This window comes from Rhinoraja longicauda, unplaced genomic scaffold (genome assembly GCF_053455715.1).
Source record: "Rhinoraja longicauda isolate Sanriku21f unplaced genomic scaffold, sRhiLon1.1 Scf000526, whole genome shotgun sequence".
In the NCBI taxonomy this organism is placed as follows: Eukaryota; Metazoa; Chordata; class Chondrichthyes; order Rajiformes; family Arhynchobatidae; genus Rhinoraja; species Rhinoraja longicauda.
Window position 1 is genome coordinate 35,001 of NW_027601743.1, and position 5,000 is coordinate 40,000.

Below are 5,000 nucleotides of genomic sequence, written 5' to 3' on the forward strand. Positions count from 1 at the left end.
TTGTTAGCGGCGCCGTCGTTGTGCTGGCGGTGACCATGGCTGCCTGCTCCTTTGGTTCACGATGTCCCCGCCGAAGGCGGCGTACTTTAAAGTGCTGCAGCTCGAGCGCACCATGTGCGTGGGGAATTGTTAGCGGGGGCGTCGTTGTGCTGGGGGCTGACTGTCCCTAGTGGGTATAGGATAATGTTAATGTACGGGGATCGCTGGGCGGCACGGACTTGGAGGGCCGAAAAGGCCTGTTTCCGGCTGTATGTGTATGATATGATATGATATGATGCCTGCCTGCTCATTTGGTTCATGATGTCCACGCGGCAGGCGGAATATTTTAAAAGCACTGTTCTGTACGAAGTGCACAATGTCCGTTGGGGAAATGCAGCTGGGGGTCGGTCGACCGGCTGACGACGCCTGCCTGCCGATTTGGTTCACGATGTCCCCGCCGAAGGCGGCATACTTGAAAGTACCGCCGTTCGCGGCGCGCAATTTGCGGGGGGAGGAATTGTTAGTGCACGTCTGTGTGCTAGGTGACGATGCTTGCCGACTTGGTTCATGCCGTCCACGCCGAAGACGGCGCCGTTTAAAGTACTGCCGCTCGAGGTGCACAATTTGCGGGGGAATTGTTAATGGGCGTCGGCGTGCTGGGTGACGATGTGGAGATGTGGAACGCCGAGCCAGATCTATCTTATTTGTTTGCTTGGCCCACTGGACTTTGCGTGGGCTTTGCAACACTGTGTGCTAGGTTAAATCACGGCCAATAGAGTGAGTGTTTTTAATGATCCTGATCTGATAAGGGGACTAGAGGTAAAAGAGCCGTTAGGAGGCAGTGATCACAACACGATAAGTTTTACTCTGCAAATGGAAAGGTAGAAGGGAAAATCGGAAGTGTCTGTATTACAGTATAGCAAAGGGGATTACAGAGGCATGAGGCGGGAGCTGGCCAAAATTGACTGGAAGGAGGCCCTAGCAGGGAAGACGGTAGAACAGCAATGGCAGGTATTCCAGGGAATAATGCAGAGGTTGCAGGATCAATTTATTCCAAAGAGGTGGAAAGACTCTAAGGGGAGTAAGAGACACCTGTGGCTGACAAGGGAAGTCAGGGACAGCATAAAAATTAAGGAGAGGAGGTATAACATAGCAAAGAAGAGTGGGAAGACAGAGGATTGGGACTCTTTTAAAGAGCAACAAAAGTTAACTAAAGAGGCAATGCGGGGAGAAAAGATGAGGTGCGAGGGTAAACTAGCCAATAATATAAAGGAGGATAGCAAAAGTTTTTTTAGGTACGTGAAGAGGAAAAAAATAGTCAAGGCAAATGTGGGTCCCTTGAAGACAGAAACGGGGGAATTTATTATGGGGAACAAAGAAATGGCAGACGAGTTAAACCGTTACTTTGGGTCTGTCTTCACTGAGGAAGATACACACAATCTCCCAAATGTTCTAGGGGCCGGAGAACCTAGGGTGATGGAGGAACTGAAGGAAATCCACATTAGGCAGGAAATGGTTTTGGGTAGACTGATGGGACTGAAGGCTGATAAATCCCCAGGGCCTGATGGTCTGCATCCCAGGGTACCTAAGGAGGTGGCTCTAGAAATAGTGGAAGCATTGGAGATCATTTTTCAATGTTCTATATAGATTCAGGATCAGTTCCTGTGGATTGGAGGATAGCAAATGTTATCCCACTTTTTAAGAAGGGAGGGAGAGAGAAAACGGGTAATTATAGACCAGTTAGTCTGACATCAGTGGTGGGGAAGATGCTGGAGTCAATTAGAAAAGACGAAATTGCTGAGCATTTGGATAGCAGTAACAGGATCATTGCGAGTCAGCATGGATTTACGAAGGGGAAATCATGCTTGACAAATCTACTGGAATGTTTTGAGGATGTAACTAGGAAAATTGACAGGGGAGAGTCAGTGGACGTGGTGTACCTCGACTTTCAGAAAGCCTTCGACAAGCTCCCACATAGGAGATTAGTGGGCAAAATTAGGGCACGTGGTATTGGGGGTAGGGTACTGACATGGATAGAAAATTGGTTGACAGACGGAAAGCAAAGAGTGGGTATAAATGGGTCCCTCTCGGAATGGCAGGCAGTGACCAGTGGGGTACCGCAAGGTTCGGTGCTGGGACCCCAGCTATTTACGATATGCATTAATGACTTAGACGGAGGGATTAAAAGTACCATTAGCAAATTTGCAGATGATACTAAGCTGGAGGGTAGTGTGAATTGTGAGGAAGATGCAATAAGGCTGCAGGATGACTTGGACAGGTTGTGTGAGTGGGCGGATACATGGCAGATGCAGTTTAATGTAGATAAGTGCGAGGTTATTCACTTTGGAAGTAAGAGTAGAAAGGCAGATTATTGTCTGAATGGTGTCAAGTTAGGAGGAGGGGGAGTTCAACGAGATCTGGATGTCCTAGTGCATCAGTCAATGAAAGGAAGCATGCAGGTACAGCAGGCAGTGAAGAAAGCCAATGGAATGTTGGCCTTCGTAACCAGAGGAGTTGAGTATAGGAGCAAAGAGGTCCTTCTACAGTTGTAGCGGGCCCTGGTGAGACCGCACCTGGAGTACTGTGTGCAGTTTTGGTCTCCAAATTTGAGGAAGGATATTCTTGCTATGGAGGGCGTGCAGCGTAGGTTCACTAGGTTAATTCCCGGAATGGCGGGACGGTCGTATGTTGAAAGGCTGGAGCGATTGGGCTTGTATACACTGGTATTTAGAAGAATGAGGGGGGATCTTATTGAAACATATACGATAATTAGGGGATTGGACACATTAGAGGCAGGAAACATGTTCCCAATGTTGGGGGAGTCCAGAACAAGGGGCCACCGTTTAAGAATAAGGGGTAGGCCATTTAGAACGGAGATGAGGAAGAACCTTTTCAGTCAGAGAGTGGTGAAGGTGTGGAATTCTCTGCCTCAGAAGGCAGTGGAGGCCAGTTCGTTGGATGCTTTCAAGAGAGAGCTGGATAGAGCTCTTAAGGATAACGGAGTGAGGGGGTATGGGGAGAAGGCAGGAACGGGGTACTGATTGAGAGTGATCAGCCATGATCGCATTGAATGGCGGTGCTGGCTCGAAGGGCTGAATGGCCGACTCCTGCACCTATTGTCTATTGTCTATTGTCTATAATCAACCACTTTATTTTGCCCGTCTTTGTGACTCCTCTTTGACACGTCGATCACCGCTGAGGCTGTTTTACCTGTTTCCCCTATGTACCGTAAGGTACACTCCTTACATTGAACTGCATACACCCCATTATTTCGCTCACGGGTTATCCTCTGTGCTATCCAGTCTCTCCTGTCACCCTGTTCTATGTTTTTGTCTATTACCCAGTGGGAGCAGGCCCCATATTGACATTAATTTGTAACCCTACTGCTCCCCTCGTCTGCTGGTTTTATCACCATCTCATGTTTATCCCTCAGCTCTGCCGTGGTCTCCCTCTCTTTTTTTCTGGTGAGGTTCGGCCTATCCTTTGTCATGGGCATATCCCAGGCTGTTTTAGTAACGTTCTTTTAAAACGTGTCGTGTTTGTTTGGCTTTACCCACGTTCCAGCATTAGAGGCCAATTTTTGCAATGTTTCCTGGGTGGGATTTGCCGGTTTTACAAATGGTGTCACTATCTCACCCTGCTTCCTGATACCCTTATGGGGTCGGCTCTGTTCTTGCAGAACCCTCGGGTGGTGCAGAGTCTGGGCCTTGTTATCAATATCTTGCCCTGCTTCCCGATACCCTTGCGGGTTCGGCTCTGTTCTTGCAGATCCCTCAGGTGGTGCAGAGTCTGGGCGGCATCGTCACCCAGCACACCGACGCCCACTGAAAATTACCCACGCACAGTGCGCGCCTGGAGCGGCAGTAGTTCAAACTACCCCTACCCCTACCCCTACCCCTACCGCTACCCCTACCCCTACCCCTACCCCTAACCCTAACCCTAACCCTAACCCTAACCCTAACCCTAACCCTAACCCTAACCCTAACCCTAACCCTAACCCTAACCCTAACCCTAACCCTAACCCTAACCCTAACCCTAACCCTAACCCTGACCCTAATGCAGGCAGAGTTATTTATAAAGTGGCCCAGACTCTGCACCACCTGAGGGTTTTGTAACAGAACCAACCCCATAAGGGTTTCAGGAAGCAGGGCAAGATATTGATAACAAGGCGCAGACTCTGCACCACCTCAGGGTTCTGCAAGAACAGAGCCGACCCCATAAGGGCATCAGGAATCAGGGCAAGATATTGATAAAATGGCCCAGACTCTGCACCACCTGAGGGTTCTGCAAGAACAGAGCCGACCCCATAAGGGCATCAGGAAGCAGGGCAAGATATTGGTAACAAGGCCCACGGGGAAGGCGGCATACTTTGGGGTTATTTTGTAGTGAGTTTTGAAGGCATGTGCTAGTGTTACGCATACCGAGGGCGCGCAAAGTTCGGCGCGCCCGGGCCAAAACGCCTCTGCTGGCCGCGGCCGAGTCGGCCGACGGATTGCCACGGACTTGCTTGACGACCTGTCACTCTCCGTGCATCGGTTGCACGCCCGGTTCGTCCTTTCCATTTGTTTCATGATGTACACGCGGCAGGCGGAATTTTAAAAGCACTGTTCTGTTCGAAGTGCACAATGGCCGTTGGGGCAATGCAACTGGGGGTCGGTCGACCGGCTGACGACGCCTGCCTGCCGATTTGGTTCACGATGTCCCCGCCGAAGGCGGCATACTTGAAAGTACTGCCGTTCGCGGCGCGCAATTTGCAGGGGGGAGGAATTGTTAGTGGACGTCTGTGTGCTGGGTGACGATGCTTGCCGACTTGGTTCATGCCGTCCACGCCGAAGACGGCGCCGTTTAAAGTACTGCCGCTCGAGGTGCACAATTTGCGGGGGAATTGTTATTGGGCGTCGGCGTGCTGGGTGACGATGTGGAGATGAGGAACGCCGAGCCAGATCTATCTTATTTGTTTGCTTGGGCCACTGGACTTTGCATGGGCTTTGCATCATTGTGTGCTACGTTAAATCACGGCC